The sequence below is a fragment of the Brachyhypopomus gauderio genome, unplaced genomic scaffold, assembly GCF_052324685.1.
Source record: "Brachyhypopomus gauderio isolate BG-103 unplaced genomic scaffold, BGAUD_0.2 sc51, whole genome shotgun sequence".
NCBI classification, from domain to species: Eukaryota; Metazoa; Chordata; class Actinopteri; order Gymnotiformes; family Hypopomidae; genus Brachyhypopomus; species Brachyhypopomus gauderio.
Genome location: NW_027506876.1, coordinates 1,479,030 through 1,505,674, shown reverse-complemented (window position 1 = coordinate 1,505,674; position 26,645 = coordinate 1,479,030). Strand labels below are relative to the sequence as shown.

Genomic DNA, 26,645 nt, shown 5'->3' with positions numbered 1-26,645 from the left:
TTTTTGACTTCCAATGCAATAATATTCTTCTTCGAGCGAGTAGTGTTGTAAAAGCAATAATGGTTTTGTGTCTGTTTATCCTATTACAGTCGGAGACACCAAAAATGCCTGCTATTGGGTTGGGATGGAGATTAATTTTGAGAGCTTCTGACAGAATAAAAAAAATCATAGACCAATAAGTTGCCAAAGCCGGACCCCAGCAGGCACAGGACGTCACTTCGATGTCAGCCAGGCGATGGCCTCCAACGTTGGTCAGACGTTTAAATTTAGTTGAAAATGAAAATCGGGTTGACGTCAAAACCCGACGTCATATTAACATCAACATCCAACGTTGAGGAGACGTTGAATTAGGGTTGGTTCCCAGCAGGCACAGGACGTCACTTCGATGTCAGCCAGACGTTGGCCTCCAACGTTGGTCAGACGTTTAAATTTAGTTGAAAATGAAAATCGGGTTGACGTCCCGACGTCATATTAACATCAACATCCAACGTTGAGGAGACGTTGAATTAGGGTTGGTTATTAGTCAGTTATTGCTCAAAAATTAACGTCAGGTTGACGACAAGCTCAACGTTATATAAGCGTTACATTTTAGTTGAAAATGAAAATCAGGTTGACGTCAAGATCTAACGTTATGGAGACATAAAATTAGGGTTGGTTATCAGTCAGTTAGGTTGACCTCAAACTTCACTACTGGAGAGATGTTCATTTTTGGTTAGAAACAAAAGTTGGATTATCAGTCAAAAACCAACAATGTTTTTAATGTTATTTAGACATTTGACTGAAGTTGGAAATAAGTCAAGCTAACGTTACACCCCAAAGTTATCTTGACATTAAACTCTAAGAATAGATAGACATTGAATTTCAGTTGGAAATCAAAGTCAGATATTTGTCGAAAACCGATGTCAGGTTTTCATCAAGATCCAATGTTAGACAGATGTTGAATAATGGTTGGAAATGAAAACTGGATGTTAATTTAATTAACAATATAAACCAGAGTTATTAATTTTAAGCAGAGAAGTTAACCTTTACTAATGTTTGGATTAAATGGCATAAACAACAGGATATCAAAACCCTTTTATTGAAATGATATGCTTACCTTGTTTTTAAGCAGTATATTCACAAAACAAAGTTTAATGTAACAGTATTCAAAATAACTATACAGAAGTCCACCACCAACAGAAATTACACAATCTCCACAGCAGTCTTTCAAAATAGTCCTTTAAGTTTTTTTTTTCTGCCGCCTCCACCCACTCTATCGCCACAGCTGCAATGTTTGCCTCCGTTGCATCCGTGGTCCTCTGGACACTTTCTGTAAGAATGAATTGCATTTGTAAATCTTTGAGTAATACAGAATACAGTAAGCAGTAAATCACCAAGTTGTAGACGTTGTTGGTGGCCATTCACATTTAATACATTCTTAGTCCAGCTGGCTAAATTTAGGCATAATTATGTGAATGCCAGCAGCTTCCTTTTTTCAAGATAACAAAGAATGTAATCGGGTTTTTCTAGTATCCGCATGTTTATACTAAGAAAAGGATATATGCTTTTCACCTGTGACAACAGTGAAGTCAAACTTTAGCTAGCTAATATATTAGCTAATAGCTATACTATTTTAGGCTATGAATGGCGCCAGTTAACCAAAAAGCAACTGCTGAGAACTAAAGAATCACATAAAACGCGAGCTCAATAGCCATGTCCCATAAAATAAAAACCCATGACCAAAATGAATTTATATATTTTCCTCACCTTCCTTCACCTTCACCGTCCACAAACTCAGAACTAAGCTCCCGTGAACTGTGCGTGATGTCCGACAGGCGCACCTTAGTCCTGTATCTTTCCGCCGCATGACTTCAGAGTGGAGGGACTAGTTCTGTTGCCTGACAACTGACATTGCTTTCAAATGTTTTAAATTAGATGTCAAACATCCAAGTCAAGTATAATAATATTATATCAATCTTATATCAATTGTTTGTATTGTGGCGTGGGGTGGTAGAAAGAAGTTGCAGAGAAGTCCATTCTCCAAACAGAACAGAGGTTTTGTTGTTCTTTGTAATAAAACTGGCACTCACAGGCACAATCAGTATAACTCGAGGCCTAAATGAGGTACCCCTTGCACATGAAACACAGGGGGAGGTCATGACGACAGCAACGTTACACATACATGGAGGGGAAACTAAGATAATGCACAGGTACACAAAAGGATGGACCGGGGTGACTTAACTAATAAAACACAATAATAATCATTAAAAACACTATACAAACATAAACATCGCATAATTAAACATAACAGGGCCGGGGCCGCAAGGGCTCATGGGTAATGGTGTCACCCTCTGGCACCCCCCATTGGCCCGACGCTACACAGCCCCCCCCCCAAGAGGTCAGCCATCCCAGCGACCACACACAAGACAGTCCAGTAGCGTAGAAGGGCAGAAACATGGCATCAAACACACAATTACAGCCGGATGAGGCAGATCCTACTCAACGCGCATGTAAAGCGCAAATACAATCCTGGAGGAAAGAAAAAAACAGCAAGGGCAGTACAACTCAAGACATACGCATGTCGTGTACAAGGCATTAACATAACGACTCCCGGCGTTGAACATGAGCACAGCAGTACGGTAACGTTGTCAAGGTGGCATCAAAAAGATTAGGCATCACCACAATGCACAATAAACACCTGGCACATAACGGACTTGGCATAACAAACAGAGGGAGAACAGTACATAAGGCAATCAATAGTTAGACACAATTAAAAATGTGTATATATATATATATATGTACACACATAGAAAGAACAGAATGTTAACAAGGCAGTTCACAGAACAATCTATGTCACACAGTCCTGCAGGCGCCGCGGTAGCCTCCGCGTGCGCTGTGGCCTGGCCGGACCGGCCACAGGGGAAGTAGCAGGACCAATAACCGGGGAGACAGGCGATGAAGAGTCCGGGCAGCGTCCAGCACCCTGCACCTTAGGCCGGTACGGGGCAAGGCGGTCGCGGTGCACCACGAGGCGCCGCCGGCCCCAGCGGATCCGGTAGACCACGTCACTGACACGCGCGAGCACAGTGCAAGGCCCCACCCATGCGGACTGCAGCTTGGGGCACAGTCCCTTCTTTCGACGGGGATTGTACAGCCAAACCTCAGAGTGCACGGGCAGGGGCCCGCCGTAGCAGCGCATGTCATAGGCGCATTTCTGGCGCAGTCCGGCCCCCGCCTGGCTACCCCTGGCTCGCATGTGGACGTCGAGTATTCTTGTCCGCAGCCTAGAAACGAACACAGGGCCAGGTTCAACATTATCATCAGTGGGAGGTGCCCCAAATGCCAGGTCCACAGGTGATCGCAGTTCATGGCCGAACATAAGCATGGCGGGGGTGAAACCAGTAGTCTCCTGTAAGGCGGAGCGGCATGCCAACAGGACGAGAGGCAGTTGTTTGTCCCAGTCACGCTGGTTCTCCTGTGTAACCATGGCCAGTTGAGTAGCCAGGGTTCGATTGAACCGCTCGACCAGGCCATCACCCTGTGGATGAAGAGGAGTTGTTAGAGTCCTGTGCACCCCCAGCAGGCGGCAAACCTCGGTCATGACGTCCGACTCAAAGTTTCGGCCTTGGTCGCTATGTAGGACCTCTGGGACGCCGAAGCGACAGAAAAACTCATGGAGCAGGGTCTCTGCTGTAGTAACGGCGCTTTGGTCGGGCACCGCATACGCCTCGGGCCATTTCGTGAAGTAGTCCATGGCCACGAGCACGTAGCAGTTGCCCGACTCAGTCACTGGAAACGGCCCCAGTACATCCACTGCCACCCTCTCCATGGGGCAGCCGGATTGCATGGGGTGGAGGGGCGCACGTGAGACTCTCGCCGGTCCCTTCTTGGCAGCGCATGTGTCACAACAATGGACAAACAGTTCAACTCCAGCTCTGCAGCCCGGCCACCAGAATCTCTGTCTCAGTCTGTGAAGAGTTTTTGTGATGCCAAAGTGGCCTGAGCCTGGCAGACCGTGGACAGCCTGCAGAACAGTGTCACGCAGGCCCTGCGGTACCACAGTTTGAGTTAAGCGGCTCCCAGTGCTCGGGTCCTCCCAAGTTCTGTGCAGGACGCCCCCAGCGATTCTCAGGCTGTCCCAGTTGGATCGCAACGCCTTAGCTACGGGTCCCCGTCGTACCACGTCATCCCAGTCCGGCACGGCGGCCGCCTCCAAAGCGTCCAGCGCCCACGCCAGTTCCGGGTCGGCCCTCTGAGCCGCAGCCAGCTCCGCAGTGGAGATGCAGGGTGACACAGGAGGGGCAACAGCAGTCCGGCCCACCGCTGCACATACACCGACAGTTTCTGCCTTTCCCTCAGCGCGCTGGCAGTGCTTGCAATCGTGGGAAGTGCACGGCCGGCGAGACAGTGCGTCAGCATTCCCGTGGATTCTGCCCGGTCTGTGCTCTACCAAAGTTAAACTCTTGTAGCCTGGCTAACCATCTCGCTAGCTGGCCCTCAGGCTCCCGGAAGTTCAACAGCCATTGCAGTGAAGCATAGTCTGTCCTCAGCAGAAAAGGTACGCCGTACACGTAAGGTCGGAAATGCCAAAGCCCTTCAACCACTGCTAACAGCTCGCGCCGTGTCACACAATAATTTTTCTCAACTTTGTCCAGGCGGCGGCTGAAGTATGCTATTGCGCGCTCTGAGCCCTCTTGGACCTGTGACAGTACAGCACCCAACCCGTGGTCGCTTGCATCAGTGTCGACAATAAAGCGCTCAGTGGGGGAAGGATAGGCCAGAACAGGCGCACTGCACAGTCTCTGCTTTAGTGTACGGAAAGCACACTCGGCGTCGTCAGGCCAGCTAAATCTCGTTCCGCCACCCCTTGTCAGGCGGTGAAGGGGGGCAGCAATGTCCGCGAAGCCCTTTACAAAACGGCGGCAGTATGACGTGAGCCCGAGGAAACTGCGAACTTGTCGCACCGTACGCGGAGTGGGCCATTCACGGACCGCGCCCGTCTTGCCGGGATCAGTGGCTATGCCCTCTCCGCTGACCACATGCCCGAGAAAATTAATGCGACGCTGAAGGAGGTTACATTTAGCCGGGTTGAGGGACAGATTGGCCTCCTTCACTAAGCCCAGTACCAACTCTAGGTTGGCCAGCGCAGACTCGAAGCCCGTAGCATGGACCAGCACGTCATCCAAATACACCACACATTTACTGCTCGGAACCCCAGACAACACTCGCTCCATTAACCGCTCGAAAGTGGCCGGCGCGTTACAGAGCCCGAAGGGGAGGACCTTGAAGTGCCAGAGACCTGCACCGATCGAAAACGCAGTCTTCTCCTTCGCTGACTCGTCCAACGGGACCTGCCAGTACCCGCTACGCAGGTCCAGGGAGCTGAACCAGTCTGAGCCAGCTAACCACTCGAGTGTGTCGTCTACTCGCGGCATCGGGTAAGAGTCGAGTTTAGTCACAGCATTTAAACGTCGGTAGTCGACGCAAAACCGCCATGAACCGTCCTTCTTCTTGGCTAAGACCACGGGGGCAGACCATGAACTATTTGAAGGCTCAATTACGCCGGCCGCTGCCATTGCGCGGATTTGGCGTTCGGCTGCCACACGCTTGGTTAAAGGGAGGCGATGCGGTCTCAGGCGGACAGGTTTGGCGTCGCCCGTGTCAATCGCGTGGCTCGCCAGCCCCGTCCTCGAACAATCACGCTCGCTCACAGCGAACAGTCCCCTATAGTGATTCAGCAGCTCGCTGAGTAGCTCGCCCTGCGACGCGGACAGGCCCACGCTACATCTAAGCCACAACTCATGGACCGGGTCCCCCGGTGACGGAGACAGCATTTCTCGACTCACTGGCACAGCTGATGTAACGCACGAACGTGAGGCTGCATCATCTCCACAGCACACGTCAACTCTTCGCCCGTTTAGCGACAACTCCCCCTGTCTATAGTTGATAACAGCCCCGTTCTTCCCCAAGAAGTCATTACCGAGGATGCAGCGATCAAACACATCCCCGACCCAGAACTCATGCGCCACGGGTCCCTGCCCGAAGTCAAAGGAGACATTGGTGCGCCCTAGCAGCTCAAACCGCTCGCCGGTTACTGATATTAAATTCCCCCGGACCCACTCCACAGCATCAGGCCCCCCTGAGCAATAATTAATCAGTTCAGGCCTAATTAACGAGACCGAAGACCCCGTGTCAATCAGAGCGGTAACAGAGATATCGCCAAACTTACATGAAATATGCCAGTCACGTTGTCCGGCGATTCTCGAAACAACGAAAGAGGGGTGGCCAGTGAGAACCGGAGTCACCGCGCCCCTCACCGGGCGGCTCCTTGCTCGTTTCCCGAGCCGTTGCACTGGCTGGCTTTGTGGCTGTGAGCCCCGCAATTCCAGCAGACCAGTCGGTGGCTTGCTTGGCGGTCGTGTGGGCGGGTCTGACGGGGCATCCTGTTAAGGCAGTCACCGGTGAAGATTTGTTCTGCCCTGACGGCCTCGTCCACGGCAGCGTCGAGAGTGGTCGGGTTGTACAGGCGGACGTGTCTCCTCAGCTCAGCCGGCTCCACCGCGCCCAGAAAAAAATCTAGTTCTAACTGCCGTTGGGCCTCGCGTGGGAACAGGGGGTAGGCCAGGCGAACCAACAGTGCCAGCTCCGATGCCAACACTCTCAGGCCTTCTCCCCGAGCACGGCGACGTCCCGCCAAGAGCTGCTTCGCCGTCGACTCGTCCGGTTGCCGCCCGAACCTGCTCCTCAGTGCCGCTTTGAGTGGCGTCAGTGCGTTCCTGTCCTCCGCTGGGAGCCCGACTAGAACCCTGAGCGCAGGTCCCCGTAGCGCCAGGCACAGTTGAACCGCCGTCTCAGTGTCCGACCAGCTCTCGTAGTTGGCGACGGCATCGAGCTGAGCCTCGAACGCCGCCCAATCCGCTTCGCCGTCATAGCCAGGCAGGCTGAGCCGGCGTGTCGGGCCGGTCGTCGCTTCCGTTGCCGATGTACGCGTGGCGGCGGGAGGTAACGTCTCGTGGCGCGTCCCGGCGGGTGGTGGTAACATCTCGTCGCGCGTGTGGCGCGTCCCAGCGGGTGGTGGTAACATCTCGTCGCGCGTGTGGCACGTCCCGGCGGGTGTCGTTCTGCGTCCGAGGGACGGTGGTACGATGTCGCTTGGCCCGTCAAGATGACGTCTGACCGATTTCCTGCCGTTCCTTCGCTTCTCTCTCAGCCCTGCTTCAAGCCGTTCGAGCTCTCCGGAAAGGTGGAATATTTCATCACGGAGAGCCACTTCTGACACCAGTTGTGGCGTGGGGTGGTAGAAAGAAGTTGCAGAGAAGTCCATTCTCCAAACAGAACAGAGGTTTTGTTGATCTTTGTAATAAAACTGGCACTCACAGGCACAATCAGTATAACTCGAGGCCTAAATGAGGTCCCCCTTGCACATGAAACACAGGGGGAGGTCATGACGACGGCAACGTTACACATACATGGAGGGGAAACTAAGATAATGCACAGGTACACAAAAGGATGGACCGGGGTGACTTAACTAATAAAACACAATAATAATCATTAAAAACACAATACAAACATAAACATCGCATAATTAAACATAACAGGGCCGGGGCCGCAAGGGCTCATGGGTAATGGTGTCACCCTCTGGCACCCCCCATTGGCCCGACGCTACAGTATTTTACATAAATTTGACATAAGAATGCGACGTTTGAGTGACGGTGGATTTTGGTTACGTATCATTACGACACAAAAACAACAAAATACCAGCGTCTATTGATGTTAGAATGTAACGTCGAGTAGACGTTAAGATTCCGACGTTTACCAGACGCTGGGTTTACCAGACCCACAACTAATTGTTGGTATTTTACGTCAATTTCACATCAGGATATGATGTTTGGAAGACGCGGGATTTAGGTTAGATAACATCATGACTTTAAAACCAACAAAATATCAGCATCATATGTCGTCACAATTCTACGTCAAATTGACGTTAATATTAGACGTTATCCTGACGTTAATTTGTTGTCATGCGACGTCATGACCAACAGTCAACCAAAAATCAAATTCCGGTGACATTGGTGGCCAGCTGGGACATGAACAAAACATATGAGTCAGGTTGGCTGGTACATTGTGACATCTGTCACAGCGTGCATCTGAGTTAATCTGTTTTGATCAGGTTTTTATACACAATACACGGGACTGGTGCTCAGACGTGTGTTTGCATGCAGCCTGTTACAGTTGCTCGTCTGTTGTTTTCTGCTTTTACTTATTTTCTTTATTTAAACTTTTGTATGCTTAGTTGGTAACTTTGTGAATCTGTGCCCTCTCGATTCATGTTAGTAGAGAGGTTATTTTTTACTTTTTTCACTCACGCAGCGCAGCAACATGTCTGCTCTGTGTACAGCCGGGACCAGCTGACTGCACTGAAGCTGGCCGACATAGCGGACTTTACAACACAATTCCCAGCAGAGTTAAGGAGGTGAACACACAGGGGAAGCAGAGGTGGCACTAACCAGCACACAGCCAAAGTGAGAGTGAGACAACGGCGAATTATGGAGAAAAAAGCATTTAAGCTGCGCGTCACCTCCGTTGTTATGGGCAACGTGAGATTGCTGGTGAATAAAATGGACGAACTTACAGCATTAACAAAGAGTCGGCGGGAGTACCGGGAATGTAGTTTAATGTGCTTTACGGAGACATGGCTACACCAGGACATTCTGGATAACATCGTTTCTGTGGATGGATTTCACTCTTCGTGCAGAATGGTGCAGCGCGGCGAGTGAGAAAAAGGGGGGGGGGTGTCTCACTGTGCTTATTAATAACCGCTGGTTTCACCCTGGTCACATTACCATCAAGGAAAGGACCTGTTGCCCCAATTTTGAACTGCTTGCTCTAGGACTTCCATCTTATTATTTACTGTGGGAGTTCTCACAGGTCATCATGGTCCCACACCGCGCCCTAGTGACGTCAAGGACTATAGACTGGTGGCACTTACGTCCCACATCATGAAGACCATGGAGATGCTCGTCCTGGATCAGCTCCGGCCCAGAGTTCAACCACTCCTAGACCCCCCCTCCAGTTTGCCTACCTGCCCCGCCTGGGAGTTGAGGACACCATCATCTACCTGCTCGACCGAGTCTACGCTCACCTGAACAAGTTTTTTTTACTTCTCCAGTGCATTTAATACCATCCAGCCTGCTCTTCTGGGTGAGAAGCTGATGGTGATGCAAGTAGACACCCCCTTCGTGTCCTGGATTACAAACTATCTACCCCTGTGTCCATCAGTGGGGTCACTGTGGACACTGTCGAGGACTACATATACCTGGGAGTGTACAAAGACAATAAACCGGACTGGGGTAAAAACACCAAAACACTCAACAGGACTAATCAACTATATTTTTCTGCGGGCCAAATTTGGCAGATAGCTCTGACCTGTGGTCCGGGGTGGGGGGGGGGGGGTGGTTTGCGCGAACGTAACACTTGTGACGGAGTGTTTTTTCAATATCCTGAAATAAATGCTCCGGTTTAAAACTCTCGTGGTCCGTTGGTTGCGGACCACGGAAATAGAAATTTGCAGATTCAATCAGGAATGAGATTGGGTCCAGATAGGACTGCGTTTGGGTACGGATCCGGACCGCGGTCCGCCTGTTTGTGACCTCTGATCTACAGGAAGGGCCACAGTCGTCTCACTTTTTGAGCTGGACTCCCTGACTGCAGTGATTGAGAGGAGGATGTTGTCTAAACTAAAGTCCATCATTCTCTAACATGTGGTGTGTCAGTGGAACTGAGCTCCATCTCCTAGAGAGAGCTCGACAGATCCAACAAGGCCTTTCGACCTCCAGTGTTTGTTTCTGAAGTATAGCCAGTGCACAGGCAACATTGCCCTGGCACTGAAAGTTCACTCTATAAACATCAGTGTCTGTGTGTGTGACCATGGGAAAGTCTCCTTGCTGTTCCTCTACGTCTCTAAGGTCCTCCTTCTCAACTGTGTCCTTCAAGGTATCTGCTGTTTTGGGAGCGTGTACTGTACCGGGTGAGCGTTAATCTTTCTTGACAGCCACTGTGCTTGGAGTGCGGCCACGCCCCATCTGCACTCCTCCCACTTTAGCTGAGGCGCCCAGATCACCCTTCTTTTATACTACATTGATTTCAACCATGTTCGATTTGTAAATCTAAATGTTATTGTGCATGATGCTGCACAGACAGCCGTGTTCCCCAAACTCAGGTTTACAAATTCAGTTTCATCTTTGTCTAAAAGCACTGATACATATACTGAGACATGTGCTGCCAGTGTTCACTGAGCGTACTCTTCATGTGTTTGTTTGCTCTGGCTCTCATGGACTTTTTTTTTATAGTGGCTGGCATGTATCCAAGTTGCTCTTTTATGTCAAGGTCACCAAGAAGATCTAGAATGGGCCTCTTCCCCTCTGTCCCCAACGTCCTTGCCAGGGCCTCCTTCACAGACCTGTGAACTTGCGATGAAGCACACGACAGGTTCGTACAATAATTCAACATTTTCATTGTACTTGTGGCACTGATGGTCATTCTCTCCTCATTTATTTTATTTAATTATTTATTTTTACAGGGACAGTACAACAAAACATTATCACCCATGGGCAAAAGATGCAACGTAAACAGGGATTCTAGACAAAGGCTAATTTACAACCCTTGTCCCAGGTTAGGCTTTTAATCTAAACATTCAAGGAGAATGACATAAATAAATACAATGCTGACCCCAGCTCTCGTTCTCACAACTTAATTATTATGTTTTTTTCTATTAACTGACAAATTACTTCAGGAGCAAGACCATTAATACATTTAAATGTTGTTTTTATAAATGAAAATTTAAGGAAATTATCAAAACACAGCAAATTATATTTTTGAATAATTTGGCAATGATGCCACTTTACTGGTTTCTTATCAAACACTTTTAGGGTTTGCTTGTATAATGACATTAATGGCTTAACTACAGATGATAGAGCAGTTCGACATATGTGATATTACCATTGCATGCATATACATTTGAGCTGCTTGAGTATATATACAGGGTCTTTGTGACGTTTGGACAGAAGCAGCAGGAGACAGAGGCTGAGGGTGACCTGTTTATTCTCCATGGAAACTTAGGAACTCAGGCACCACGGCAGTAGAAACAGTAAAGCAAAAGAAATATAGAAGACAAGCGAGCAACAAAGACTAAGGCACACAGGTGAGTAATACTCCTCTCTCCCACGGAGCGAGATGGGGTAGCCAGGTAAATGCGCAGCACTGGACGGCGCGACCTGTGGAAATAAATACACCCCAGCTGATTAGAGACAGGTGCTAGTATTCTGGTGATTGGGAAGGTGGGAGTGATCGAGGCTGCGAGGGTGTGCTGCGTGTGGTTGTGGGTGTGCGTGTGACCGAAGGTGTGTGTTTGGGCGCCCTCTGGCGGCCTCCGGGCCGGCCTACCGTGACAGAACCCCTCCCCAAGGATCCCTCCAGCCGGACTTTCCTCGGGCGTCCCGGACGGCGCGGAGCAGGAAGACTGGGATGCTCTCGATGGAAGGAGGCGAGCATGGAGGGGTCCAGCACCTGAGAAGCCGGAACCCACGACCGCTCCTCAGGACCGTAGCCCTCCCAGTCCACCATATATTGCAGTGCTCCACCCAGACGCCGAGAGCTCAGCAACCTTCTAACGTGGTGCGCAGGTCCGTCTGACAGCTGTAACGGAGACGGCGGTCTCGGTCTCGCTTCCGCGCTCAGAGGACCCTCCCGGTACGGCTTCAGGGCTGCGTATCAGCCCACACTCGCTCGCTTCTCCTGCACCAGTCCTCCACAATCGGTTGGTCGGATGTGGCAGCGTTCCAGGGATATAGAGCCGGCTGTCTCCCTAGAACGCACTCAAAGGGTGTTAGTCCGGTGCTGGACTGAACCAAGGAGTTCTGAGCGCATTCAGCCCACATGAGCAGCGAACTCCAGGTGTCGGGATACTCACTGCAATAGGCACGCAGGAACCGTCCCAGCTCTTGGTTTGCACGCTCTACTTGCCCGTTAGCCTGTGGGTGGTAGCCGGATGTCAGACTGACCGTGATGTTCAGCTTTGTGAGGAACTCTTTCCAGACCCGAGAGGTGAACTGTGGTCCTCGATCGGAAACGATGTCTTCGGGGATTCCGTAAAGCCGAAACACCTCGCGGAGCAGCACCTCCGCTGTCTCCCACGCTGTTGGCAACCCTGGAAGCGTTATGAACCTCACCATCTTAGAGAACCTGTCTATGACGGTAAGGATGGTGTTGTTACCCTCCGACACAGGCAGGTCCGTGACGAAGTCCACAGCTATGTGCGTCCAGGGCTGCCTGGGGACTGGAAGCGGCAGTAGCTTGCCAGCCGGAGGAGTGCGCAGCACTTTGCTCCGCGCGCACTCGGCGCATGATGCAACGTGGCGCAAGACGTCTCGATGCATACCGGGCCACCAGTAACGGGCTCCCAGCACCTGCGACGTACGGGTGGACCCGGGATGTCCTGTGCCAAGAGACCAATGAGCCCAGGTAATGAGGGGAGTGCGTTGTGCCGGGGGAACATACCTGCGATGAGGAGGACATCGGGGATGCGGATTGGCCGCGGAGATCGCCCTGTCGATCTCCCACTCCACAGAGTTGAGAAAGCACTCCGCAGGGAGTATGGGTTCCTCCTCCGTGGACTCCTTGCTCTCGGGAAAGGACCGAGAGAGGGCATCGGCTCGTGTGTTCTTATCCCCGGGGCGGTAGGTGACCTGAAAACGAAACCTTGAGAAGAATAAAGACCAGCGGGCTTGTCGTGCATTCATTCTCTTGGTGGTTTTCAGGTACTCCAGATTTTTGTGGTCCGTAATAACGCTGAAGGGATGTCTCGCTCCCTCTAACCAATGCCTCCACTCCTCAAAGGCTAGTTTCATCGCCAACAGCTCATCGTCACCTACCCCGTAATTCCTTTCAGCGGAGCTCAGCTTCTTAGAAAAGAAAGCGATCGGCTTGGGAGAGCTGTGCTTCTTGAAACGCTGGGACAGCACAGCTCCCACTCCCACATCCGAAGCGTCTACTTCAACGATGAAGGGCTTGCTAGGATCGGGCTGATGCAACACAGGAGCCGTTGCGAATGCCCTTTTTAAAGCCTCGAAAGCCTGCTCCACCGTAGCAGTCCACTGCAACCGCTTAACCGCTTAACCCGTGTGTTTGGGCGCCCTCTGGCGGCCTCCGGGCCAGCCTACCGTGACAGTCTTATCAAACGGAAACAGTTTATATTAATATTTATTATCTTGGACATTTTTTAATGTGAGAACCAAACTTTAGTTTAGAATCTAAAATAACCCCCAAATATTTGAACTCAAATACTTCCTTGATTTCCTGTTGGTCCATATTTACTTTAAACTATTTCTGTGCTTTTCTTTTTAAAGAAAAATACTTTACATATCAGCCAAACCTGATGACAAACTCAGTTGAGAAAAAATTGAGGCCTGTGTAAGAGATATTAAATGCTGGATGTCTCTAAACTTCCTCCAACTAAATGAGGACAAAACAGAAGTTCTCCTTGTGGGCCCTAAGGCCGCAAGACAAAAAATTCCAGATCTAATGCTTAATCTTGCAGACTATCCCATTACACCTGGCACAGTAGCCAAAAACCTAGGTGTCATACTCGACTCCGACCTATCATTTGATAAATACATAGATAATACTACTAGGATAGCTTTTCTACATCTCCGCAACATTGCCAAATTAAGAAATGCATTATCACAGGATGATGCAGAAAAATTGGTGCACGCCTTTGTTAGCTCTAGATTAGACTACTGCAATGCACTACTGTCAGGATGTTCAAATAGGAATCTAAATAAACTTCAAATAGTTCAAAATGCCACAGCCAGAGTTCTGACCAGAACTAGAAAATTTTAACATATTACACCAGTCCTATCAGCTCTGCACTGGCTCCCAGTTAAATTCCGTATTGATTTTAAAATTCTATTATTAACATATAAAGCACTGCACGGGCTTGCTCCTGAATACCTCCAGGAACTTATTTCCTACTATGAACCCCCACGTTCATAGTACAGAACAGAATTATTCCTCCCTAAATTTAGCTCCGCAAATTTAAGACATTTCGGTTGACAAAATAAGACTTTTCAAGGCCTTATTTGACAAAAATGAAATTTAATACCATTTAAGACTTTTTAAGGACCCGCGGCCACCCTGATTCTGTATGTAAAAACAAGTAGCAACTTAAAAATTAGTTTAGATTCTTAATTTGGCTGAGAAAACAAGGTGTATTTTGGAGGTAAAATCCGTCCTTCGGATTCTAAGGGTGAGCCTACTGCCCTGCGTTTACCCTCAATAAATGCCCTTACCCTATAAAAACACTACACTATAAACATGGACACATGATTAGTCAGCACGAAGAGACACGGCTTACTGTTGCTAAAAACACAACTCAGCATGACATCACCTTTATGATTACCAGCTAATGTTAAGTGAATACTGCAGCACGTCACGAACATAATTAGTCAGCTAAGATATCTAACCTAACTAGCGCTTACTGACAGCTCAAGCTGGTGTGTCTTCTGTGCGTTATATTTGTAACTTACATTGATGCGTTTCTTCAAGTTCAAATTTGAATTTTTGAAGGCCAATATTTCACACTCTTTAGGCACTTCATCAGATAGGAATTTTATTTCACTCCGGCAAATGCAAACATCGTGTCTAGGTAGGGCCAGAGGCTGTCTCCTTCCTCACCCTGTCCACCACGATCACTCGTTCCTCCTTGTAACTTTGCACACACAACAATTGAGTGGGGCACGGCCGCGCGGGGCCAATGCGCATGGATGGAGCCATCGAGATTGCGTCATTTTTGCCGCACGGACTCATGAGTCGCAGTTTTCTCACAAAACAGCCTGCTCGCTTGACCCGGTGACAACACCAGCTAACATGTTTATAATTGTAACAAGTAACTATACAGCACGTAAAAATTGTATCGGAGCAAAAGTATTAAACTAATGGAAAATATGTAGTGAAGTAAAAGTGGAAGTAGGAGAAAAAAAAATTATACTCCAGTAAAGTACAGATACAGCATTTTAGTACTTTTAGTACAGTTATTCTATTTCGTTACTATATATATAACTGAGTGTAACAAACTGAAGAAAAAACAAGACACTAAAAGGTCTGCTGTGTAGTATGGCTTTTAATCTGTCTCTAGAGCATTTACAGACTTTCCGAAGGGTCAAAAACACCACCATGGTTTCCATGGACTCCCAGTTAATACATTTATGCACATTTCTCATCAGCTTTCATCACATATTAAAAACTAATTAAATTATTGAAACACATTGAAATTTAAAGCCTAATATTTTTACAGGAATCCAAAACACACAGTAACTTGTATGTTCACTTTGCAAGCAAGTGTAGTCCATGTTTTTTGTAGGTTAACCTGTTAGTTCCGTTAGTGTTATTATGCCTCATTGTGCTCATGCTGTTCGTGTGTCTATTGTCAATTTGTGTGCAACCCCATATGGTCAAAGTAAAACCCGTTTGATAAAAAACAATAACCTCAGGGACTGTGTGCGCTTCCTGATTGCACAACACCTGCCACGTCACAGAATAATCCACCATTAAAGGACAGTGAGGGAGTCTTACGAGGTGAGGCATTATCAGGAAGAGGATTACGGTTATCTTCCAATGCGTATCTTGTTTGAGGACTTGATTAAACAGGTTATGGATGGTGAACCGTTTGAGCTACCCTCCTCAATTTGTCCCTCTCACGAGTTCAACGAGGAGGATAATTTGGAGGGGTTCATTCTCCAGAGCAAACAATAAAAAAAAAATTGACAAGAGTGGATCCACTGTTGATGATTTTGAATTTGGTGCATTCTCTGCTCCCTAGGTTGTTCATTTTCCACCTAGAGCACACAGAGAGGAAGTCTCAGCACAGGCACCAGTACCCAAGAAGGTTACCACAGCCCCAACTACTAAGAGACCTGCTACAAGGACAGAGCAGCAGGACGTTAATATGGCTGTTCAGTACGAGCCTACAGTTCACTGCTCCAAATCTGTAGCGCTACAGTGTACATCAAAGGCCAGGGGACGAGTGTCTGTGGCTGTACAATGCAGCCCCGACCTGCTAACAAGAGTCTACATCAATACAATGCTCTATAGGACCTGTTGCGGCTCATGTGCCCCTGGTGGCACCCCTAGAATCCCCAGAGGTACCAAAACATTTTTGGGGGGTACGGGGCATATTTGTACATGTGGTTTTTCGTATATTCACCTCTGTATTGTTATCCGGTAACGTTTGTCATGTTCACTTACCAATTACTATCTCTTATGTGCCGATCCACATTTACACTAACAAACTGACATCATTCTTAACCAAACAGGGACACTGATGCATATGAATACTCCAGTTAGCCTGCTGGCCATGGAGAGTGAAAACATAAGTAATCTAAAATCATTCATGACTGATGAGGAAACGTTCAAACGTCTGTGCTCAGTCTCCCACTACTGTTTACTGCAGATCATATGTAGTCTGTCCAACATGCTTCATTCTGTACTAATACAGTGCAGTATTAGTGCAATACAGAAAATGTACAGTTAACTAGAATTGTAGCTAGAAGCATCAGACTTCCCATTCTGAGCAGTGTTATGGCTTCATTCCTGTGTGCATGTGCTGGTGTTCGTTGAGAGTACTCTGTCTAGTAAAACTCTTCCCACACTCTGAGCAGTGATATGGCTTCTCTCCTGTGTGAATGTGCTGGTGTTGCTGGAGATTTCTCTGTGTAGTAAAACTCTTCCCACACTCTGAGCAGTGATATGGCTTCTCTCCTGTGTGAATGCGCTGGTGTTCCTGGAGATTTAACTGTCTAGTAAAACTCTTCCCACACTCTGAGCAGTGATATGGCTTCTTTACTGTGTGAAGCCGCAGGTGCCGTTGAAGATTACTCTGTGTAGTAAAACTCTTCCCACACTCTGAGCAGTGATATGGCTTCTCTCCTGTGTGAATGTGCTGGTGTACATTGAGACTACTCTGTTGAGTAAAACTCTTCCCACACTCTGAGCAGTGATACGGCTTCTCTCCTGTGTGAATACGCTGGTGTACGTTGAGATGACCCTGATGAATAAAACTCTTCCCACACTCAGAGCAGTGATATGGCTTCTCTCCTGTGTGAATGCGCTGGTGCAGTTGAAGACTACTCTGTTGAGTAAAACTCTTCCCACACTCTGAGCAGTGATATGGCTTCTCTCCTGTGTGAATGCGCTGGTGTTGCTGGAGATTTGTCTGTGTAGTAAAACTCTTTCCACACTGTAAGCAGTTGTAGCTTTTCTCCTTTTCCATGTTTACTGATTTCAGCAGTCTGACATACTCCTCACAGATTTGTTTGGAAAAGTGGAGAGCATTAATTCCTAGAGGAAAAAGACATTGCAAATTCATTGCGAGATGAAGACGAAACAATCATGACAAAGAACCGTTTGGGCTCTGCATAATGGTAAAGACATTCATGCTAAAGACCATCAGGAGACAGTGCTAGGCTTCATTACTTCACTAAAATGAAAACATTTGTCTATGTTGTGATATGTGTCTCTGTCCGTTTCGTTCAGTGCCACTCTATAGCATGGGTTAAAGCAAGAAATTTTCATTTGACTGAAAAATTTTTCCTGGCAAAAGACAATGCCAGCAATTACTGAAAATGTGGTGTAGTTGGGACACGGCCTCTTTTGCCTAATTCTACACAATAAACACATTTATAAAGTATATTTATCTAAACAGCCTGTGTAAGGAGAGAAGAGAGAATGAACACCTGAGCAATAAATGTACATAAATGTGTATTTAATGGGAGTTATCTGGGGGTCCTCTTCCAGAAAATTATTTAAAGATCAAGTCAAATTTAGTGAATCCTGGTGAGAGGTATGAAGCTCTCTTGTTTTTATCAGATTCACCATCGCAAAAACATAAGCCGTAAGATTACCTGCTTTAAGTAGGTATGTTACAAAAAAATTAACACCACTGGATAGAGCTTTTAAATACAAACAGAACAACACCATCCATGTTAAGCCTGGTTTAAGCCTTTATACTTGACGGGTGGTTGCTGGTGTACGGGGGTACAGCGACAGGTGATGCCAAATATTACGGAGCCCGTAAGGTGACATCATGTAAAAAATATAATAACGCGTGGCCACGACTTACTGACACGTGCGAACGAGATAATTAATGCGTGCGAACAAGATAATTAAGTATTACATTATATAAAGCCAGGTTTACCTTCCTTGGGCAGTCAGTTCACGAACATCCCTGGGATCTGCTTGCTTTGCTGTGAAAAAATAAACTTTGTTGCCGCGTGTGAAAGGCGACATTAGTATCTCGTTCCCACGCGTTAATAAGTCGTGGCCACGCGTTTTTTTTTACATGATGTCACCTTACGGTCTCCGTAAAATATAGTAAAATCCATTAAAAAAATTTTTTTTGACTGTCTTGTCAATGGATTCAATGTATGGAACCAAATGAGTGTAAAATATACCAGGGTTCTCGTGTTTTTATTTTCTAACATGGGCTAAAGCACAGGGTAGACTCAAACAACAAGAGTTTACAACTTCATCTTCAACCTTTTCAGCCCTGGTGCGAATGTTATCCTCACCCTTCCCTCACCCAACCCTATAACGTGAATTTACTTATTCCAGTCTCTTTTCTGAGGTGTGGGAAGGAAAAATAGTCGGGTTACAAATAAAGGAATTTCTCTTTATTTCCAGCCGAACAGCTCAGTACTGGGAAAAACTCGTAGCGCAACTACGTACACACACTCCTCTCGTGCGAGCACAAGGTCAGCCCCTCAGGTGTCCCTTCATTAGTCCCCCCCACTGGGAAGTCAGCCCATCGGAACTAAAATGAACCAAACTGCAGTACAGTGCTACGGAACTTGTATAATATAACGTATAACATATTGCATCACCACATTTTACCCATACATTTTAACTATTAATTTTAACTATGAAATTAACTCTGAATAATAAACATATATATCCATCCCCCTCACACAACTACAGACACACTAGAAAAAAAATCGTGTTTATTTTATGTCTCCGTTAACTACACGGGGTTGACGTGAACTTAGTAGGTCTATCTATCTACCTATTTATCACAAGAGCTTGTGGCTCTGACTGTGTTCAACGCTGTAGCGAACGGCAGTAACTTTGTTTTACCGCAAAATATGAAAACGATTGAAACCATAACCCAATTAAATCCACTGGTAAATGTAGTGTTAAATATACGATCTGGTAAATGTAGTGGTAAATGTACGATCTGGTAAATATACGATCTGGTAAATGTAGTGGTAAATGTACGATCTGGTAAATGTAGTGGTAAATGTTCGCTCTTCTGCCTTGTCCGCGGTGTAGCACTAGGTCCTGCTTCTCGTCCCGCTTAGCAGTAAATTAATAACATGAATGAACGTTCGTATGATTGAAACGCTATTTGGCCTCTTTCAACCCTTTTCAACTTCAAAACGGCGAATTTCGCCGAAAGGTGACAGATTTTCATGCCTGTAAAGCAGGGGTGCTCACAGTTTTCAGCTTGCGAGCTACTTATAAGATGACCAAGTCAGAAAGATCTACCGGGGTGTCGGCGAACGTAATTTGTTGAGCGGGGGGGGGCGAACGTAATTTGTTGAGTGGATTGGCTACCGTGAATGTCAATCAAAATACAACCGTCAGAGCAGATGTGCGATTCATCTACTACTATTTTATGTGACGCGATCTACGCACATTCCTTCGCGATCGACCGACACTTCCTTCGCGATCGACCGGTCGATCGCGATCGACGTAATGAGCACCCCTGCTGTAAAGTATGTAGCCTAAATTCCAGCACTAATGCAACATTACAATTGGTCAGGTAAATGTTCATTCCCCTGTTTTTGAGGGGTGTTTCTTTATACTACCACATATTGCTTCGGACTACACTGCAAAAAGAATGTGACGCAGCAAGTAGCCTCCACCGTTCGCGCAGGTGTACAGAGTCGCGAGCTACGGTCATGCCAGGCAGGAGGGGGGTAAAAACTTTTCTATGTAACATCCGCAAATCTGAAGGCGGAATGAACCGCAAGTCGATCAAATGACACCGCCGTCATCCATCCAGCGCTGATGAGCGCCAGTGAGAATCATATTTCGGCCACAAAACAGATATCACGCGCGTGTGTTGTTTATTATGATTTGACGGATTTTTTCCCCAAAAAAATCAAATGACGGAAATCCGTCGTAGTGACGGAGAACTTTAACCCATGCTCTATAGAGACTTTTATTTTGTAGGGCTCATCAACTTCACGATTACTCAATGTGCCTTGTTTCCAGGTAGATTGAAGGTAAAAATGATGATGGCCTCTTTAGAAAGCGCTCCTGTTAAAAGTGTGCAAAAAGTCACATGATCCACAAAGGACATATTTTGTACGTACGTATTTGTGCGTGTAGTGTGATATATTAGAAAGTTGCTGTGCATTTGCTTGAAAGTCACATATGAATTTACAACTATCACATTTTGTATTTGTAAGTCATGAATCACATTTTGTATTTGCTAGCTAATAGTATATAGGCGGAATATGTTCTGTTTGTTTACAATGTTTTGGCAGCATTATAACTCCATAGCAGAGTTGCTGTCCTGTTCAGAAAGGTCTATAACCCAGCCGGTGTGTGTATAATGAGATTTGGAGATACTGTGTTAATACTGTGTTAAAGGATGTATAATCCAGTCTGTGTGTATAATGAGATTGGGAGATACTGTGTTAATACTGTGTAAAAGGATGTATAACCCAGCCTGTGTGTAATGAGATTGGGAGATACGGTGTTAATACTGTGTTAAAGGATGTATAATCCAGTCTGTGTGTGCAATGAGATTGAGAGATACTGTGATAATACTGTGTAAAAGGATGTTTAATCCAGCCTGTGTGTGTATTGAGATTGGGAGCCTGTTCAAAGACCCAAAAACAACAAAGGCTGCATTATGTATCCAAAAGGTACAATTGGGCCTACAGGTTACCTGTGTGTGTGCTTTAAACTGTTGCTTATTTATCTGGATTATACTGAAAAATGTTTCAGTCACAGGTTTAAAATATAACTCACCTCTTCAGAAGATCTCAAATCTCTCACTGTTAAGACAACTTCTTCAACATTTCTGTTGGACTGAAAATGATTAGAATAAAATAATTTTAAAAATCCACACAATTATTAAAATAACAAAAGTAAAACATGCACATTTGATGTAGATCTAACACATCTACTTCATTCGAACTGTTTCTCAACATAGATCTCCATGCCATTTCTTATTAAATGTCATGTCATTTTTACAGCGTATCTGTAAAAGGTGTTTGAGATCTACGTACAGTATAGGCGAGATCTATTGCCATCTTCTGGTGAAATATAAAATAGCTTTTTTTGTACAAGGGCATTTTATACTGGGCCGCATATTGTCCCCCGGTCCAAATTTTGGACAAGGCTGCACTAAAGCATAACTTCCTATAAACACCAACATAACATTTTAGTAAAATGTACATTTGATGTCATATTGGCTGTCACTAATAAATAACAACATATAAACAACTGGAGAAGATGACAAATTGGTTGAAAACTCAAATGTCGATCCCACAGATCACTACGACCTTCACCAAGACTACATGCACTCAGGGTGACAACATTAACATGCTTAACATGCAAGCTTAAAATAATACATGTTATTCCTGTCATTTATTTTGTTTGCTCTGAAATATAAATACTGATTTGAAAAAGACAAAGAATCTTGCAGGGTGACTATTTACAAGACTAGATTCCTTTAGAGATAATTTTCTATCATGTGATGGATATTTACAAAAAGCGAAACCGATTACCAATGGGAAAATAATTAGAAATCAAGGGCGTAAATTACATTCAGTAGTGGTAAGAGCAGAAACTGCCGCTGTCCTGCTGGTAGTGCCACGCAACACTTGACCACTGTCTCGAGCCACTGAGCTACTGCCATGCGACATTCAAGGGTTGCTGTGCGATGAGAAACTGCCGCTATCCTGCTGGTAATAATAATAATAATAATAATCATCATCATCTTTATTTGTATAGCACCTTTCATACATACATGCAACTCAAAGTGCTTTACAGAATAAATAAAAAAAAACATTAAAAGGAAGCAAAGAATATATTAACAGAAATGAAAGATAAAAAGGAAACAAACACAATAAAATAATGTAATAAAGTGACAAATTATAAAATAATAGACAACAATGTAATAAAGTAAATAAGATGGAACAGAGTTAACTAAAAGCAGATCTAAACAGGAAGGTTTTGGAGATTGAAAGCAGCAGAAATGTCTTTTCATGACAGAATAAAAGAGGAAATAAACAGTCTAATTGGACAAATTGAGGCTGGTGCAGTTACAGACGACTACATGCTTAACTTAATTAAGCTGAAGGTGCTGGACAATATTGAAAATGGACCTTGAAAGTGCCGTACATGTGCTTGAATTCCACCTTGTAAAGGTGGATGAACCCTGCAAACAGAGCTGAAGAGCGGAACGTGACCTCGACCCGCCACAGCGGAGCCCCCGCGATTGCTACCCGTATTTTCCAGATTATAAACTGCTACTTATTCCCTCACGCTTTGAAACATGCGACTTATAATGAGGTGTGGCTTTTCTGTAGATGTTTCTTCACCCGTCAGGGGTGGAACAGAAAGTCAATCAGGTGGTAGGACAAAGTTGTAAATCAAAGAAGAAAGTGCTCATTTTCATTTAACACATGCAAGCTGCAGGCACAACGGAGATTTTTTTTTTCAAACGAACGTGTTGTGCCAAATTCCGACTCCCCTCGTTTGCACATGCATAAAAACGCTACAGAGGATATTAGGGAGTTACAGTGATTATAACTTAGTTCATTGAGCACTCTTGTTTTATCCTAACTAGATATTTAGACATAATACTGCTGTACTACTGCAAAGTCGTGGTCAGAGGTGAACTTCGTATAGCCAGTGTGTATTTTATTTAAAATAATTAACACCTTTGAGCCAGTGTGGCTTTGGACATAGATAATTCCGTGCCGTTTGCTGTGATGGATAATTAAAGTCTTGCTCTTAATTATGCATAGAAACATAAAATCGACAATATAATCTGTAGTGTCTTTATGCGCAGATAAACGAGGGGAGTCGGAATTCAACACAACACCGGCCGAAAGACCTTACAGGCATGAACTCTGAACCATCGGGCACAGTTCAGAAACTGATCAGTTCAGTTAAATGTACAATGAGTCCCCGCTTGGGTTTAGAGACTGAAAAGTCCGTCGTAAAGCAGCTTTCGTCGTTAAGCGCAGGGTTGCCAACTCTCACGCATTGAACGTGAGACACACGCATTTGACCGTTTTCACACGCTCTCACGCCACACTTCCGATATCTCACGCCGAAAAAAAAATCCAGTCCATTTACCTCTGATCCACATATATGATTCAATGAGTTACTAGTTCGCTCTGGCGCCAACCACCGGCGATCGATAGATCGCGATATAACACTTAATCTGTGTCCATTTTACGTTCGCCGCCACCCCCCCCCGGTGGAGGCTGCGCTGCCTCAGCTTATCGTACACAACACCCCACAACACTCCACTGTGCTGATGACGCTGAAGTTGGTTACTTATTCGCAGTTTTAGATTAGTTTGGTTACTTATTCGCAGCTCCTTATTCGGCGGCTGAAGTTGGTTCCTTATTCAAAAAGGTTGTGTTCATGATACGTGTTTGCTGCGCACTTTGTTTAAAAGAGATAGATTAAACAAACGAGCATTGGAGCATACATTTAAGAGGTTATTGTTTCCCATACTGATTTTGTGAATGTAGAAAAAAATAAAAATTTTATTAAAGCATTCCTTTTTTAAAATGGTTTCTAATTCAAGTCGATCCAATTGTACACAATTTGTACATGATGATTGAATTCGTCAGCATTTCTAACGTAAGGAAACATTCTTAGATTTGAAAACTAAAAACACAGAAATGCTGTTCTAGAACACAAATGAATTGGAAGAAGAAATACCAGCTCACAACATGGCATATCGAGCAGTTGGCATATAGATGAACGGATTTAAAGGGGCAGGTTCAGAGGCTTATTGAAGGACTTATTGATGATGGGCCAGAGAAATAACAAATGCATCATGAAGAACAGGTCACTCCCTAAGAGAGGAACCTGATTTTAGCCTGATCCAACATCATTTAATACCTCAAATCTATCTGGAAACACGGCATATCGAGTAGTTAGGCGCACCGAAAGCGCGCTGAAATGATTCAGAGGGGCAAGTTCAGAGGCCTGCTGTATGCCTATAAGGCGTCGGGCCAGACAAATAACACATGCATCATACGTAAACGGTTACTATCTGTAAGAGAAACCTCATTTTCAGAATCAGAAAGGGGTTTTATTGCCATTGTCAATGAACAGGTTCACAGACCAGGAATGCGTCTTTGCCCAGGGCCTAGTGTTAAAGCACCGAAAACCCAGAGCGGCGGCTGCCACCGGCGCCACCTTTACGCAGAGTGGCAGAGAAAACATAGAGATAACATTGGGAGGAGACAAAAAAATATGACCACAGATTATTCTCACAACAGGACAACAGTCTGTGTGCATGCAAAAAATCCCCAGAGCACATACAGCATTGATAACACAGACAGTAAGCAGTGAGAGGTGTGATTCATTCAGATGGGGAGGGGGAGCCAGAAGCCTGGCACAGAGTTTTTGTGTCAAAGTTCGCGGTGGAAGGCGAGAGCCATCTCTGACAGTCTCTGTGTGGGGGTAGGAGCAGGTAACCAAGACGACGACCTTCTGGGAGAAATTTGTTTGGGCGCCAATGCAGATAAGAAGAATTAAGAATTTAGCAAGGAGCTCGTCCTTGAGAATTTGAGCACGAACTCCTCTTAAAGTCGGCTGTCTCCCAACTGATCCAACTTCGCACGTAGAGCATTGATTCCATCCACAATCGTCTCCAAGCTTTTTCCAACAGTCACAGTCTGTGTTCCAACAGCTCTACCCACCGCATCAATCATGTGGAGCACTTGACGTGGACGCTCAATAGCTGACTCCACTCTATCAACTTTCCGATACACCAGGGCAACGCCTAATCCAATCAGCAGAGCCACCGCGATCAAAGTTCCAAATAAGTACACGTCCTCAACATCTTCCAGGGAGAGAGGCACAAGACACAAACTACGCCAGGTCCCCCATGAGTCATGCACATATCCAGCTGAGGACGTTCCGTCCGGGCATGTGGGTTCTCCCGCACCATGACTTCTCGTGGAAAAAATAGTGTCAATTGTGTTGAGACTAGTGTTGCACGGTATACCGATACTAGAGTAGTATCGCGATACTTCGTCATTAAAAACGGTACTATACCCAGTTTGCTTAGTATCGGTGCTATAGGACTAAGTGCGTTTTTTTTTTAAAGAGCAGTATTTCCAAAGAGTGCCACACGGAGGCAGTGTGCGCGTACAGCAGTGCAGCGCTTGCCTCCTCTCTGCAGAATAAGAAGAAACGGTGTACGATGGCTGATAATACAAGCAATATTGCGGACCGTCCTCAGCTTGTTGAAAAACTACACGCACTAAGCGAAATATGGAATTATTTGCATACATTTCAGACAGTCATGGCAACCCCGTGGACACATCAAAACCGGTCTGCAAACGGTGCTTTAAAGCTGTACCAACCAAAGGAGCCAATCGATTCTTTTTACATAAAATGCGCTTTCGTTTGACCCACCCAAGGTGCCGTAATGCACAGAACAGTTGGTAATGCTGAAATGGCAGCTAAAGCAAACACAGTGTGTTCGCAGCTCGCAGCAGAAGTGCTGTGTGGAAATACTTTGGATCCGAAGCAGATACAGATGGAAAACCGAAGGACATGAACAAGCCAGTTTGCAGGCGGTGCTTTCGGAACATTTCAACGAAGGGCGCTAAAGTCTGGTTTATACTTGACGCGCCGCGAGCAGCGTGAGGGTCTGCCCGGTGAAAATGATGTAATCGCGGTAGCCTCGCGCGCTGTCAATTCGCGAGGTCGTGCACCTCTAGAATTTTGTAACTTAGCGCGCGCCGCAGCGCAATGAACAGTCAGGAATTAAAGCACTTGTACGTCACTTTCAAGGTCCATTTCAATATTTCCCAGCACGTTAAACTTTAGTTAAATATTTATACATATACTCGAAATTATTCGCTTTTTTATCACATTATTTAATGGTTATTTATTTTCGAAACGCTCAATTTTAACGTCTTCACGTTCTCTCATGTTTCGTCCTGGAATTACAAGAGGCTCGTATTTGTTAACGTAATACAAGAGAATGGTTCAGTCAGACAGCTATTTGTTTCAAGCATTTTCAAGCACGCGGACAAGGTGTGCGGACTCGCGCGCTACGGTCACTCGCGAAAGTTTAAACCTAGCTTAACACAACAAATCTGGCCAAACACCTGAAGGCACGCATATTTGTACAAAACATTCCAAGAGGTTGGTGATTATTCCCATTTCTAGTATTATAGCATACAAAATTATGTGTCCGATTATGGTATCCTAGCAAATGTCATATTCTTGGTTTAAGAGCCGTAAGTGCGACAGCATACAGGGAGAAAAAAAGAGTGATCGTACTACAATGGATCAATCATCTATGAATACTGAAGTTTTAGTTACTTAAAGAGTTA

The 26,645-nt window shown here is 45.8% G+C and overlaps 1 protein-coding gene across 4 annotated transcripts in view; it reads right to left on the bottom strand.

The window, feature by feature from the left end:
* Positions 1 to 26,645, bottom strand: part of LOC143487843 (uncharacterized) — a 95,503-nt gene that overhangs the window by 51,646 nt on the left and 17,212 nt on the right. Inside the window, exons 2-4 of one of the 4 annotated variants that reach the window (XR_013124397.1) lie at positions 21,869 to 22,007; positions 21,070 to 21,129; positions 15,137 to 17,370 (exon numbers count right to left, since the gene is read on the bottom strand). The exons of 1 other annotated variant lie outside the window; for it this stretch is intronic. The gene's annotated coding sequence lies outside the window, so the exon portion shown is untranslated. Of the gene's footprint in view, positions 1 to 15,136; positions 17,371 to 21,069; positions 21,130 to 21,868; positions 22,008 to 26,645 lie in introns of those variants that run through there. 2 more of the 4 variants (XR_013124398.1, XR_013124400.1) reach the window with 2 other exon arrangements.